General features: G+C 36.1%; 2 long non-coding RNA genes across 2 annotated transcripts; one reads left to right on the forward strand and one right to left on the reverse strand.

The window, feature by feature from the left end:
- Positions 1-1468: 1468 nt before the first annotated feature.
- Positions 1469-10882, reverse strand: LOC116713149 (uncharacterized). The gene is made up of 3 exons (XR_004337802.1): positions 10872-10882; positions 2102-2105; positions 1469-1528 (listed from the first exon to the last, which is right to left on the reverse strand). It is a non-coding gene; the product is annotated as an uncharacterized LOC116713149 (long non-coding RNA).
- LOC116713148 (uncharacterized) lies at positions 3529-4182 on the forward strand. Its single transcript, XR_004337801.1, has 2 exons — positions 3529-3754; positions 3972-4182. It is a non-coding gene; the product is annotated as an uncharacterized LOC116713148 (long non-coding RNA).
- Positions 10883-16629: the final 5747 nt, after the last annotated feature.

The following is a 16629-nucleotide window of genomic DNA, read 5'->3' on the forward strand; positions in this document are numbered from 1 at the left end:
GATAGCCGCTTGCCTTGTGTCATTGACCCACGTCATAAAAGTGAAAACTTTTCTGTAATATTAGCACAAGAACAACTTGAACTTTGTTCCCACAAGTTAAAATAAATAATTAAGGTTGCTGTTTGGGAAAAGATTCATAATTTACACATTAGGTTAATCTTAAACAAAAGTATGAAAATAGAGTTAGAGATCCATTTTCTGGGTGTTTGACACAGATGAAGTTGCGGCGCTTTCTCTCTTAATGGTGGTTCTGCACTTCAGCCGAGAAGCTAATCATTGATGGATAATTATGCACACAACACGGATCAAGGGATCTGTTGGGAGAAAAAGCGAGAAGAAATCACTGAGCTACGCTAATAGAGTTGGTTCACACCAAACTAATTGCAGGAAAACAAGCTCATAATTCCATAGCATGAAAACACCATTGATTGGGAGGACCAGATAGCAGGCAGGGATTTTCTTTTTTCCAGTGCAAAGTGAGTTTTTAGAAGAGGCCAGCAGCTAAAAGCAACATTTTGCAATATGTTTGGCTTAATGACACTTATACGGTTTTACATTGCCCTCAAGCAAAATAACTTTTGGAAGCATAATCAATCTCACGCTCTGTGATTTGGGTGAAAACCAAATAATGGGCTTATTCAGTGATAAATCACTTTTAGTAGGCTGGTGTGACGATAGCAGGGGGCTTAATGGGCTCCAGTCCAATATTACATTGTCATGCTTTATCAAACTTGATTGCACGTTCTTCCATCTGTTCAGATGTGACAATTTGGGGATTAAGATGATGAATCAGGTGATTTGTTGGTTCAAATGAAGAAAATTTTGGCTGAAATTGAATCAGCAGCCAGCAGTGAAGAGGGACAGCACTTTGAATGGATATGATTGATCGCCTTGAAGATTGAACATAAAAATTGAAAATTAGCTGCATTTCCATTGACCATATAATTGTGCGATTTGACAGTTTGAAAATAAATTTTCTTAGTGGAAATATGCCACTTAAAAAAAACAACTCTTGCTTTCTGATAAAAAGATTTTTCTAAAACCATTTCGAAATTGGTTTATTTCGCAAAACTGCAATGAAAAAACTTTTTTCGCATTTGACTTAAATTGCATTTTTTTATTTAATGAAAAACACCATAATTATAAAATTGTGTTTTTGCGACAATAGCGGAATATTGGCAAAGTTTTTCTAGTGTCTTTAGAAAGTAGTGATTATTACCTTGCTCTGCAAACTAACAACTAGTGGCATCAAGTTTTGGAAGAAAAACAAATACATTTTGCAAACTGTGCAGCTTTAACTTTTGTATTGATTGTTGTGCAGTGATCAGATGCAGCATAATACATATTAGCTGAAACCAGATACTGATCAGTGATCTGATTTATTTGCACATCCATTGCTTATGTCCAACATGTGTATTTCTAATAATAAGGATTTGAAAGAATCAAAGCAACACTCCAGGTATGTTTCTGATGAGCGAATAACATTAAAACATGACGTAAAGCTCAAAACAGTTGATTTTACCTAATACTGCACCATTATGAAGAACAAAGTCAATGTTTTGAAGTGAGGGAACCATAAAACAGCTAAACATCCTGATGCAAAGCATGTGCAGAACCCCTGTTTATTCTAAGGTTGTGGTTTTTCTTCTAGCATTTCTGTTCATGAACTAAGCAATGAATAAAGAGTAGCATCTTACAACACTCCAGGAGCATTTTTGTCATGAATTGGGGTGGTGAGGGGTGGTGAGGCAGCGGACCCAGGTAAGATGAATAAATGATTTTAATGATGAATAAGTCCAGCAACAACAAGCAGCAGGCACATGGACACACTGACGACAAATAGACTAGACATTGACGAGGAACAAGGAACACAGGTGGAGTTAAATACATGGGAGGGTAATGACAGAACGAGACACACCTGGGAACAATCAAGGGGAGGACAGGACAACGAAGAGACTCAAGGACACAAAAAACTCTAAATGAACACAGAAAACACAGATCCTGACAATTTTGATGATGAGCTGAGGATCTTCCAGTGTAATAAATCACCCTGATAAAGTCTGGAAATTAAACATTTTGGCTCTTTACTTCAAATCTCGACTCCCCTGGGAATCTTGGGTTTGTTTTCAAATGGAAGTGAACTTTAATCGGTACATCACAATGTGTTACAAAGAGTCAGGATTTGCTCCAGAAGTTGATCCAAATCTTTGTAACCCTACAAAGATTTTCTTTGTTCTTCACTTTTTCTTATAAATGTGAAAAACAGGAACGGTTCTGACTATAGCTGCACTATTTGAAGGTATCAGAAGTTGTACTAATCATGCTAATCTCCTGCCTTCAGCGTCAAGTTTTGTGGAAATCTTTTTCCATCTGTGCCTGCTGTCACGCTGTTTTTCTTGTCAGTCAGATGTCAAACTGTCTCCCCAGTCACCTTGTTTATATTAGCAACGCTGTTCCATGCAGAGGCAATTAGTAATCTTGACTGTCAAATGAGCTTCATTACAAAATTATATGTTTAAAAATAGACGAGCGTCTTAATAAAGCAACACTGAATAATAATAACAAAAAACATCTTATAACTGTGCAGAATTAAGCTGAAAAACTTAATTTCAGCATTAAAATTTCAACAAACCTTGAAGCTTCGAAGATATTTTTGCATTCTGACTATTAAAGCTGACATATAGGGGAATTATTTTATGCTAATATCTCTGTGCTCTGGAGGCATCATTAAGGTTCAGTGGTCAGACATTAAAGTGTGAAATTAGACCTGAGCTAATGAAGAGCAGCAGGTAAATTCACTCTGAGGCTGCATGACCTCCACCAAAGCCATGAAAAATGACTCCCGGATCCAGATTTACTTCCATTATTATTCCTGACCACATAATTGCACAGTGGAAGAAAAATTATAATGTCTTTTTTTTTTTTTTAAAGAATCAGAAAAGTCTAAAGTGCAAAGCTTTTAAGAACATCTCACATGAACCAGGTTAGTATTTCTGAGTAGTTTCTTTTCACTTTACATTTCTGCACCAGGAATCAGGGTCATATTATGCTGCATTGATGCAGCAATTCATGCAAAAGGAACCCCGACCAAATTCACTGGAAGCATGCACTGGAAAGTGTGTTTTCTCAGCAGGAAGAACAATCTGTATTAAAAATATGTTGTTGTTTTTTATTCCTATGCAATATTTACATTTTCTAAGAAAGTACACTTTTAGATGCATTTATAAAACCCGCTGTTTATGACATAGTGATGTAAATAATGTGGTGTGAATTCAGTCAAAGTCGGTAATTTGATCAACACGTCAACAGGAAGGAGGTATGGGTCGGTTTCTAAGCTAGCCATTTCCAACTTTTGTAAATACCGCCGTCTGTGAGCTCCAACCAGCTGTGTTACGTTCACTGACAAATTAGCTCGACTCGAACAAGAAACCGTGAATAAACTGGAAAAACAACCTTGGTAAACATTTTCAGTTGCTCTGTTCAATGTCCCTCACTTCCTATCTACGTCATGGTGCCTCTAATCAGGGGCGCAACTCCATATTTTTGAGGTGGATGCGAACATATCTTCGGCGCCCCCCCATATATCGAATGATGACTGAGGCCTGCTCTTGCTTTGAAATATCAGGTGTGCAGTCCAGTTCCACTGCAAAGTACTTAGAGGACTTGATCTTGGCAGATATTTTACTCAAAACACACTCTGATATTGAATCTAAAAATTCATTCTGAGTGCACCATGTCAGATATCCAGTGGTTTGTTTGGAGGCAGCCTTTCTAAGATGCTCTGCCAGTGTTACATCATATCGTGCTATGAGCTCAAGGATTCCCAGAAAATTTCCATTTTTAGGATTTCCTAACTGAGAATTTTTCCCCCTTAGTGGCAAGTTTCTCTCTGCAAGGAAAAGTATGCAGTCGATAACTCTAGTCAACACACTTCTCCAGTGTGCTTTTTCAGCTGCCATGGTTTTCTGCAGTTCACTATCAATAGTCTTACCTAGGCGTAAGCGAGATGCCATTTCTTTCCACGTCAGATAAGCATTTATGTGAGAACTACTGGTTTCATGGTGCTTCAGTGTTTTTGAAAGACATCGCCAGTTATTATACCCCTCCACAAGGCATGTGTCAAGAACTTTAGCTTCACCAAAAAGCTTACATGCAAAACAATAGACTCTGTTAGTATTTTTAGAATACAGTAACCAATCTCGTTCAACTTTCTCTCCATTAGACAGTAAACGAAAACAGTATGCTTTGGAAAAACACCTCTTATTCTTCTCTGATCTTGGATATGGACCATCAGAAACTTTCTGTGGGCCATTTACAACCATGTACTGCCTAAATGTGTCCCCCATTTTGTGTGGTAAAGGCCATTCAGATGGTTCTTCTGAATAAAGCCTTGTCTCGGCTCTCTCCTCCGCAGCTCTGTGCTTCTCTCTCTCTTCATCATCTAGTCCTCTCTGCTCTTCCTCTCCCTCATCTGCACCTTTCTGTTTCTCATTCTCCTTTCTCGTGGTTGACTCACCATGACTGCCTGCACTAATTTTCCCAAAAAAAGAACACAATCAAAGATGGTCATCAGAAACTCAAACCATCATGGTATATAGGTTTTTGTTGCTTTCCTAATGCCTACCTGATCTCATCACTTGTCTCCTCTATCACTGACCTCATGTCTGTCTCCTTCATCCCTTGTCTGTGGTGTTCTCCACTAAGTCATGTGGTCAAAAAAGCATTATTAGTTGTAAAAATTACAGATCTTACCGTTTTTAAAAATAATGTTTAAAAATTTGTGCTTGAGATGGACTAGTTGCTCCCTCACTTCCACCTGCATTAGACCAACCTGTTGCCTTCCCCTGTCTGTCCTGATTCTTCCTCTTTCATCATCTTCTCTTCTTTCTCTCCACCACCACAGCTGAATGACATAAATTTTGTGTTAAATAGGCTTAAAAAATACAGCAGTCAAACTACAATAGAAATTAAACTTTAATTTAAATCATCTCCTTGTTGGATAACAGTTACTGATTGGACATTACATCTGATCTGACTTATCAGATACATCACAACACCACTGTAGTGGTATTGAATAAGACATTTAAACTCAAGTGTCCCCCTGCCAAAAAGGTTGGTAAAATAGGTCACCAACCTTTTTGAGTTTAAGGGCTTTAGTGACTCTGATGACTAATTTGTCTGATACACACATGAACTTGAACAACTCATCTTTAATTAAAGAATCCATAATACATATGAGTGAAAAAAATGCACCCAGGAGGGCTAAGTGTTGGACCATAGCTGGGCACTGCCGCCACAACAGCTTTAGCTTTCCTGTGTTAATATTTCCTGAGTTTTATTTCGGTCATTCTTACTTAGTGCGCGGTTATGTGTCTGTGACAGGTTTATGTATCAGATATTCATAGAAATACAAAACAAATCGCGTCCCTTAATGGTTTAATAGGGGAGGCAACTTTTAACAGCAAATATGGGACGATTCCGTATTAGGCTAGCTGCTAGCTTTAGCTAACTTGATTATTTACAACCCTCCTGTCCTGCTAATACACTGACGGTACTTACCTACTATCTTTCAACCACATTGAAAGGCTTTTTTTCATCCCGCCAACATCTTTATCCTTCTCCCTTTTCCTTTTTCTGTTTTGCGCCCCGGACAGCTTTATTTTCTGCCGCTCCATTTTGTCAAGTGCACTACGAGTGGTAGTCTAAAATTAAAAAAAAAAAAAAAACGCGCCTGCGTACTCTTAGGGGCGCGTGCACAGCCACCTGCATGGGAAGGGAGAGCGACAGGAGGGGAGGTGAAGGAGCAGAGGGGCGCCTAATCAGTGCTGTTCCCCTGTTATTGATCATTTCATTCTGTTAATTATAGAAAATGCCAACAAGAAAAAAACATTTTTCGAGACGGGGTTTTGGCGCCCCCTCTAGTGCAGCGCCCCTATGCGTTGCATACCCTGCATACCCACTTTTTGCGCCACTGCCTCTAATGATTAAGTGACGTAGTTGCAATGATGAGTAAGTCGTTCCAGTTTGTTATAATTTTTTTCTAATTAATAACCGTTTTTATTATTTCTGCTTATAAAAGTGTTTTCTCAATTTCAGTTTTCATTATTTCATTAACTTTAGTTAACTATAATAACCTTAGTGTGTAGTGAAACTGTAATTTTTTTATTGAATTACAGAAATAAAAGGTCTTTTCAGCGATATTCTAAAGTATCTAAGTGCGCTTTTGCTAATAACAGGACTAGCTCCTGTTTAGCTCAACGCAGATCACACTGAACCAGAATGTGTCGGGAGCAAAGAGAGAAAAACTGAGACTGAAAGAAGAATATGTTCATGATGCCCCGAAGGATGCAGATGCGCCGTACCATCCTCACTGCTGCCCTCCTTCAAACACCGCTGAGACGGATGATTGAAGATGGAAACTACAAAGGAGGAAGTGAAAGCCCAGCCAGCAGGAGAACTGAGAGAGTAAAACACAGGGAATGACTAAATGAAAGCAACCAGGACAGTAAGAACAAATGAATGAAAAAGAAGGGTGCATGAGGAGGAAGTGGAGCAGAGGGGTGTTGGTATAGATGGATGTTAGCAGCTGAGAATCATCCTACAGACCTCCAAGTCGGAGCAGCTGCAGAAATGCCACGACCGACAAAGTGGTGCACACCGGCTTCCCCACGCACATAAATCACAGCCGAAAATGCAATTATATGATAATTCACAGTACAATTCAATTCAGAGGCGCTATTCAGATCCACTCAGAAATGGCAACGCCATCACAACACATTTGTCAACACCATTAGCATAGAAATAAGATTCAGTCCAGCTCCTCTGCAGGCTGCCGAGTTACGATCCACTCTGAGAAGGAATGAGACGCAGTCCAGAGGCAACGCTTGACATTTGATGGCATCAGCTTTCAAAAAAGTCAAGAGTTTAATACTCTGTTAGATGTTAGACTGATCAGTCCTCTGACTCCTGACATTCTCTTAAATACGGATCTTAGTGATGGATCTTCCTCAGAATGCATTTGACTGAATTTATGGCTCATAATGCCGACAGAGAAATGGTTTTGACATTTGGATGTCAATCACACAAACATCCTGACATTTAATGTCTTCGTATTTAATGAGGCGTTGCAAAAAATAAAAACCCTGTGTTGTATCTGTTACATAACAAAACCAAAACGTAAAATACAGATTTTTTTTTCTTTTTTATTACTTATCAGTAATAACAAAAGAAGTATCAGAGTTTTGGTGTACAGAAGCTGAATGCTGCTTCTCCATGTGTAGTTCTGGGGATGCAGAGCCGGTGTAGGGACTTTCAAACTGGGTGATGTGCTCTATCTTCCTGGTTTTAGTCAGAACGCCAGCAGCAGCGTTCTGGATCAGCTGCAGCTGGAGGATGGATTTTTTTAGACAGATCTGTAAAAACACTGTTGCATTAATCAATGCGACTAAAGATAAGCACATACAGCTCTGGAAAAATTAAGGAACCACTTAAAGAGTAAAATCAGTTGCTCATATTTTACTTTTTATAGGTATATGTTTGGGTAAAATGAACATTGTTCTTTTATTCTATGAACTTCTGACAACATGTCTCCAAAATTCCAAGCAAAAATTTAATATTTATTTGAAGAAAACGAGAAATGGTCAAAATAACAAAAAAGATGCAGCGCTTTCAGACCTCAAGCAATGCAAAGAAAACAAGTTCATATTCATTTAGAAACAACACAAATGTTTTAACTCGGAAAGAGTTCAGAAATCAATACTTGGTGGAACAACCAGGAGGTTTTCAATGGGGTTCAGTGAAGTGGGCTCTTAATTTTTTAGATGAGAGCTGTTTATGAGTTTCCCTAAATCTTGCGGCGACATTAGTCCTTTAATCCTTCTAATGTTCTGCAGGTGATAAAAGGCCGACTTTGTAATCGTCTTTATGTGTCTCTGAAGGTCCAGGTCTGAGTCCATCACCGCGCTCAGATTTTACTCCTGATCTCTAGTTTCTTACTGTAATAACTGAAGCTGTGTTAATATAAAATTGTTTGTATCTAATAGTAACTTTAGTTTTGTTTCTATTCAGTAGAAGAAAGTTTTGGCGAATCACTCAGTGCTTAAATGGTGACATTGTAACGTAGAGTTTTGTATCATCTGCATAATTATGGGGAAGGGGATGTTTTTTAACTCATTTACATGCAAAGCAGTTTCTAATGGTTTTGGGAGTTTTTTGTTCTACTGAAATAACATTTCCATAAAAAATACAAACTGCTTAATTCTCCCCCAGCTTAGCAAACATACAGAATTTGCATCGGATAAAGTAATTATTCTCCATGTATGAGTTCATTTTCATTCCTGCTCTCACATTTTAATAGAGGAGCTCAGTCTCTTTGCGTTGCTTGATACGCAAGTCTTTTAATAATTTTTTTTCTTTCAATTTTCAAGCTTTTTGACAAAGCCCAATCATCCACAGAAGGACACTCAAAGCGTGAGATTGTTTCAGACCCAAAGCCAGCGGAAAGTCGGCTCTGGAGAAATCGGCTTTTGAAGAAGGCAGCTGGGAGATCTTGTTTGCTTTCTTTTCTGCTTCCTCGGAATCTGCAATTTAACTCAGTTCAAGTCGCGTTTGCACAAAAGTACAGCTGTTGATGGTTTTGTGATTAAACTCATCAAGTTAAAAGGAAACTCAGTAAAAAATAAAAATAAAACCAGTTATATAGCCCTCTAACGGCCAGCTCAATATTTCCATCTGTATTAACTCCCTTTGGCTCATAACTGATTGCAATTTCTTCGACATAACGCAAACAAAAACCTTCAGGAGTCAAAGATCAGGGACCAAAATTACGTTCAAACTCTGCCCTTCCTTCTGGTTGCTGATCTTTCTTGTCAGAATGTGTTGCTCCTGTTTTACATCAGATTATGGATGTTTAATACGTTTCATGCCGTATATTAATGATTATTTTACAAATGCAGTTTGGAAAGAGTGAAACCCAAATAAGAAGTGCTAAATAAATAAAGTAATGAGAGCAAAAATGTTTTGTAACTTGCAAGAAGACAGCAATTTCACTGCAAATTAACGGCTTTCAGGCATAATCTGGGTGAGAAGTTTGGACTGCTGAATAATTTGGCAGATTTTCATTCACTGTAAAACATTTGAAGGTGGTTTAACTTGAAAATGAAAGTCCACCTGCTGCCTTCAAAATGTAATTCAAGTCAACAACAAATTGTTTTGGTTTTTAAATCAGAAATTAAACTTTATGAAGTTGATTTAACAATAAGGAAAAAAAGTCTAAAAGTAGTTTTTTAGGTTAATTAATCTTGAATTGTGAGTTTTAACTTAATGCTGCAATTTAAACCAAATATTTCACAATTTGCTATAAAATCTGCCCTCACCTGGTTATAGAGCCACATTTCTCTATTATTTTCACTCACAATATCAAGTTGAAACAACTACTTATTTTATTTTAGAATAATTTAAATTTTGTTTCAAATCACATGAACAAAATTTCTGATCTGATAAGGAATTTTATTCAACATCACAATAAATTATGCTCAGAAACATTTAGTGTGAACAGGACATTAAAATGAACCTTTGCCTTAAAATCCTGATAAATAGTATCCACTCCTGTCTTTTTCTTCTTTCATTTTTTAAGTGCTAACCTAAAAGCTCCAGTTTATTTATTCAGCTCTTGGAGATTTGACAAAATTAACTGCTGTAAGTTTATCTTTATTTTATTTGACTTAAAGAGTAGAAGGTAGTAGATACAACTAAATGCAGCTCAGATGTTTTACAGTGTGTCCGTGGGACTCTGAGGAGACATCTTGGTGCTTCATCACTTTGTTCCAGTTTCATTTCAACACTTTGATTTGCTCCACTGGAGTCTGGTGTGTCAAAACGAGGACACAGAAAGCAAACTCTAATTATAGTTCCCCCCTCTGGTGGGACTTGTGCATTTTGCTGGGATGCAGATGAGCTGTTCCGATGTCTGGCGTCCAGACAGGACGGGGTCTGAAGAAGCTTTGTAAATTTATTTGTAACATTTAAACATGTTGGCAAGCTTCAGGGTAATTTTTTTGTGAAACACAAGGAAAATGATGCATGGGTGTTAGAGTGAAACTATACAAAATGTCTGAATTAGCTTTTTTGGGGGTAGGTCTCTAGCATAGATTTAAAGCAAGACTTTGACTAGGACATGTTAATACGTGAATATAGTTTGATCTAAACCATTGCATTGCATTTAACAGACAACTCTAACCTAAAATTACCCTGCAATATCACAACATCTAACCTGAAATAAAAAGATTTGTTTCTCAACTCACTTAGAGAACACAAAAACTACTAAAAGGTATTTATATTTCATACTGAGCTTCCACTTTCATGGGAATATACAGCTCTGGAAAAAATTAAGAGACCACTGCAAAGTCATCAGTTTCTCAGATTTAACTTTTTATAGGTATATGTGTATGTATACGCCAGGCTTATGATACACTGGGGGGAATCCTGCATTTTATTTCTGTTCTTAGGTTTTCTTTTCTGTTCTTTTGCAGAAAACAACATGGATATGTTTCTTTTTGTTGAATGTTGAAATGTATGGAAAATAGAACATGATTTCCAATTTAATGACAGAAAAATAGATCTGAAACAACATCACTGATATTTTTAGTGTCATTCTGTCATGAAAACTCAACGTACAACTGAAAAAAACAGCTTAAATCAGCATTTGTTGTTACATTTATGTAGAGTATACATGCTAGAATCTGCAGATTATAGCATTTACCTTTATTAAAGAGAGGAAAGGACAAGCAAACAGTAAGGGGTAAACTCTACATTTACTGCAAACCTCCAGAAAAAGTTTCCCTTCTTTTTCCTCCGACTGGACTAGATAAAACTTCTATAAAGATATTTTTGGCTATCTCCTGTTTACCCGTCTCTCTTCTTTTTATTTTCTTTTTCCTTTTGTTGATTTTTAGGCTCATCTTCTCCCCCTCCGCGTTCCATCTCATTCCCCTTCCTCCTTCCTTTGATATTAATCTTGTTTATTTGCTCTCTTTCAGGGAGAGCTGACGCAACCTAAGCTGATTTATTTAACTGAAAAAAAAGAAGTTATGGAGGCAATACAGTTCAGAGGTGTGAAAACACACACACACACACACACACGCCCACACACCGTGAGAGAGAGTAGTTGGGTGATTTTAATCTAGGAGCAGCTGTGGGGACATGGAGACTGGGTCTGAAAGTGACAAAACGGCTGCCAGGACTCCCAAAGTGGGAATATGTGTGCATCTAAAGGTATGGCATGATATCTGCTGGCTCTCAGCCTGACTTTATCTTTGCAGAAAACCCAACACTCGGCCTGGACGCTCAGAGTCCACATCATGCAGCCTCTGCAGTGACATTGATGTTTGTAACTGTGCCAGGACAGGAGAGCTTCTTGAGCGCGCCCAGCAGCCAAACAAACTGCAGCTTAACTAACCTTGAACTGCTGACAACATGAAGCGTCATTAGCATAATAAACAAACCCTTTGGAAACACAGCGGCTGGGTGAGTTCTGCCCACTCTGGCTTCACAAAATGTCAATATGTGTTTTGGTTTCAAACGCAAATTTTTAAATGAGCTAAATGACTGCGAGTCACACAGTTGATGACTTTGGCCATCTCTGTAGAAACATGAAGCACAAGCATGTGTGTTAGCACAACGCCAGGACGGAAAGGCAACAGCAATGACCTTAGAGAAGCAGCTGTTGGAGAACATTCAGAGATTATTCACCCACAGGCCTGTCACAATAACACATTTTGCTGGACGATAAATTGTCCCAGAACTTATTGCAATGAACAATAATATTATCTTGGGAGCATTTTCAAGTATGCAAGAAATGCAAGAAAACATTCTCAGTGATCAATCAACTTTAAATTCTGCTGAACATTTAAACACTGGAACTGGAGGACATTTGAAATATCCAAAAATAAATAAAGACAACAACTGAAATGACAAATAAAATTAACTCTCTGTAAAAAAAAATTCTCTCTCAAGAAAAGGGATAGTCGAGACAAAAGCGTCAGATTGAAGATCAGTTTTGGTAGAAAGACAGAAAACAGAAAACCGACGAGTCAAGCAAATGAAAATTATCGAGTTTTTTGTAATTTATTATGCGGTAAATTAATTCATTGTTTATTTTGTCAGTATTGACTCAATTACTAGAAACTGAGCTACACAGAGTCAGAAAACAACGCTGAAAATCTTGTCAAGTATTTTTGGTTTATGTTTTTTGTGCAAATATCTTAGTACACTTGAAATAATCCAAAATTAACTTTCAAGTAACTTTCCAGGAAGATATAAGAGCTTGTTTTCACTAAATAATTCCTTAGTATTTATTAAAAGAACATACTAGTTTCACTTGAACTAATGATAAAACATTTTCCTCTTGTTGTAAGTGAAATAATCTGCCAGTGGAACAAGAAGTTTTTCATCAAGATTAAGGAATTACTGATGTAAAACAAGTTCCTATATGTTGCTGAAAAGTCATTTTGAAGTTACAAAAATATTTGCTCTAGAAACTAGACAGAAATACTTCTGTGCTTTTGCAGCGTCTTACTTTGAACCTCTTGGCCAGCAGAGGGAGCCCAAGAGCCCTCAGGTTCTCATGCAGTAGTTTGATGAAGCGACACTTTGCTAGTTTCTGGACCCGCTACATCTGTAAAATAATTAAACTTTTTCTTTTCTTTTTAAAAAAAATTAATTAAAAATATCCAATAAATGTCCTTGTTGTACGGTATGTTAATAGTTTAATTAAATGTTGCTAGTTTATCATTTCTACTGCTGGTCTCAGATTTTACAAGTGCTACAATTGCAAAAAATATAAAATAATAATAGCTTATTTTCCCCGGCTTTTTCAGTTTTTTTCTACATGTTTTTTAATTACAGTAGAACATGTAGTCTGACACGTTGTACCTGATAACTAAGTGCATAAATGCAACACTTGATGTGTAGTGTGATCTTTGCTTCAGAGAATGAAGAGAAACAAAAATATTTTTCGCAGGAGTTGGTGTAAACTCACATAAGTTAATTAAAAGATGAAGTAGAGTTGCTTTGGCTTGTTTTTAAAAGGAGCTGCTTTCCGCCCCCAGGAGGAAGTTGATTTATGAAGCTTTATGAGAGTCTACAGTTTACCATTTTTACAGTTTTTAGTGTTGCAAACACCATTAAAGTTCTTCTGTGCACTGCAAACACACATAATGTTACCAAGTCTTTTTGGTCTAGTTTATAATACAAATATCTTAGTACTTAGAATAAAAGAAAAAAAAAAAAACTAATGTAAAAGTAAGTTTTCAGCAAGATATCAGAGCTTGTTTTATGTCAATAATTCCTTAATATTGATAAAAAAAAGTACTAATTTAAGTGAGTAGTCTGCCAGTGTAAAAGTAAAAGTGCTGAAAAGTTATTTGTGAGTTAGTTTTGTCTTATTTCAAGTTTAATAATATTTGCACTAGAAATTAGAAAAAATACTTTGTGTTTTTGTGGTGTGAACACTGTATCTGAAATCCACATGGCTGGTATGGAAATAAAGTAAAATACAACATGATAAATGTTATTATACTCTCAGCCAGACATACAATAACTAACATAAATATTGGGATATTTAAAGTGAGATTTCTTGATTCTTTAGACTCAATCTGGAATAATAAACACCAAAGAAAGCATTTCATTATGCAAAGAAAAAGGAAATGATTAAAGGGAAACAACGGCCTTGCCAAATATTTCAACATCATCAAAACTTAAAAGGAAAGAAGCATGATGGGAAAAGGCTAAGTTGTGATTTGTGGCCCATGAGGTTCAGAAAAGCTCTTTTTTTTTTTTTGCTTCTGTCACCAGATACTATGCCAGGTAATTATGTTCTAAGTTGCTTTATTGCTGCCAGCTCAGCTGCAGCAGTATAAGAGCTTTTCAAACCCGCACACGCACACACACACACACACACGCCCACACCCACACACACACCCACACACACACCCACCCACACACACACACACACACACAGAGCCAAGCAGGCAACCCCTTGAAACACCTCGTATTTATCCACTGCAGTGAAGTTACTAAAGATAAAACCAACCAGCTCTAGAATGATGCAGCAAAACACATTCCAGAAATGTTTCACTTCAAGTCTATTTTTGTTATTAGGATGTCCAAGAAATTTATCATAAACCTTCTGTGGAAATAAATTGCTGCAGTGACGGTTCTGAAATGTTGTTTTGTACCCCTGGACTGCTGCTTCTGTGTAAATTTCCTTCCTGGATGAAAGTTACTGACCAGATTGAGAATGAAAAAGAATATAAACTATCTGTTTTGTTTTTTTTTAGTGAACAGTATGTACATAAATGTAGCTTTATTTTTAACTGCTACTACTTTTTGGCTGCACTGTGCAGTGAGCTTAATCCTGCAAAATTGATACAATCAAAGAATTAACACAATGTGGTTGACAGTAGCATATGGGAACAGTGCCCTCTTGTGGTGAACGGGGTAAGTGCAACATTAAAACAATAGAATAGAAATATCCTTTATTTGACCCAATAAAGGGAAAAATTCTGCGCCAAGGCAGCAAAGTGACACAAGCACAAAGATAGAAAATACATAAAAACAATAAAGAATAAGCATAGACCTATGGTTGAGACGTAGTAAATGAATAAAAAACTAAAAACTAAACTGTTTTATCTTTTCCAAAACAACTTCTGCTGTTGTAATAATCAGTTGTGACCAAATTTTATTTATTTGATTTAAAGTTGAAGAGTCTTCTTGTACCATGATGTTGTAAAATTAGCTTCTTTGGATAAAATGGCAACTAATGTTGTTCTTCTCCTTCAAAACATACATATTCAGTCTTTTTCTAGTTATTTTCAGATTAAACGTAACATTTAAAATGCAAACTGTGGCCTGCAGAGATAGAAATGTTGAGGGTTTGCACTTCGGTTCAGAAAAGCAAATAGACAGAATGTGTTTGTTAAAGAGATAATATTAATAGTTAAGTTAATCAATGCATTTTGACTCGCAGCATATGTCTTCTTAAATCATGTGGAAAACCTTTTTCCAATTTGACATCGTCTTTGTGCGATAATTATTTCTAACCTGGTAAAGACGGGATTATTTTAATAATCTTCTGAAACCTTAGAATTAAGTAGCTATTTTATGTAATTTCTAAATGTGTTTACTTTCTTGCCTAATTGTTGGCTGTTGTGCTAAAATATAAGTAATCTTTGTCGTTTTTAAATTTCCCTCATAGATGTTTTTATGCATATCCCAGTCAAATCCTAAAATTAGGTGGCTATATTTTTAATGAATTTCAAAAACTACATGATACATCATAAATAAATTTACTATTCATTAAAAAAAACAAGCCATGCTGCAGATAATGTATGAAACAAATGTATAAATTATAGATTCAACAACTTTATGTTGCAATATTGTCATTTTAAGCTATTTTAGTTTTTATAATTGTGAAATTTTGTTAATTTTTACTAAACTGCTTTAATTTGCAGGTTTGAATTTACCTAAACGTTTTGATGGCCACATTTTTATAATTTGCATTTATGTACATTGTTGAAGACAAGCTAGAAACATTTAGATGAAATATAAATAAATAAAGTCAATCAGAGTTATAATTACATCAGTTGTTTTACAACCTTCAGAGGATTTAAATAACTTGAGTATTATGCAGTAAATCTATAGACAAATAAAGCTTAAACTGTTTGTGTAAATACATAAAAGGTGTCTGAACACCAGTTCATTCGGTTAAAGTTCAACTATTGATGGTCAAAATAAACTTTGACGTTTCAACACTGTAAAATTTGACACATTGCTTTTACGTGAAATAAAACTGCTGTAAAAAAACCCCAAAGTTTATCAGACATGCTTCAAATGATTTGACTTAATATTTATATATAGTGTTTGTTATACCTGTTGTTGATATTAGCAACATTTTTAGATTGTAGTACCTTGTAAATTATAGTTCTCTGGCTTTATGCTGTTGCTAGAGTCCTGACTACATCTCTACAGTTTCATTGGTTGATTGGTTCATTATCAAGTGCAATTTTAGATTCTGGTTTTGACTTGGAGAGCAATGACCTCAAATATATGTAAAAAGAAATCTGATCAGTTAGTGTGTTTAATATGGTAAGACTATAAATAATACTTTTGATATGGGATATGTTAAACAAAACATTTACACTTATGGCTTTGAACTTTGCATCAAAGCCATAAATGCTTTCTGAAAACTACCAGAGATCATCAAACTACCAAAATAAATCTAATATTAAGTTGTTCAGTTATCTTTGCTGCTAACACTTTATTTGAAGGGGTTAGCATAACGTTGACATGACACTGTCATAAACATGAAGGACTCTTAATGAATGTTTATGGTTGTGATGAAATGATAAAAAAATGACAGTTTTAATGCAAAGTGACACTTTAATGCAAGTTTTAATGCAACTTTGCTTTAAAAGTGTTGCCATTTACAGAATAATGCAAACTTGACAATTTTAATTAAACCTTGCATTAAAAATGTCATTATTTACCAAATGACACTTCATGACAACAGTCATAAACATTCATAAAGGCTTCATGTTCATTTCAGTCTCACTTCAAACAAGTGAAGCAACT

This window comes from Xiphophorus hellerii, chromosome 22 (assembly GCF_003331165.1).
Source record: "Xiphophorus hellerii strain 12219 chromosome 22, Xiphophorus_hellerii-4.1, whole genome shotgun sequence".
NCBI classification, from domain to species: Eukaryota; Metazoa; Chordata; class Actinopteri; order Cyprinodontiformes; family Poeciliidae; genus Xiphophorus; species Xiphophorus hellerii.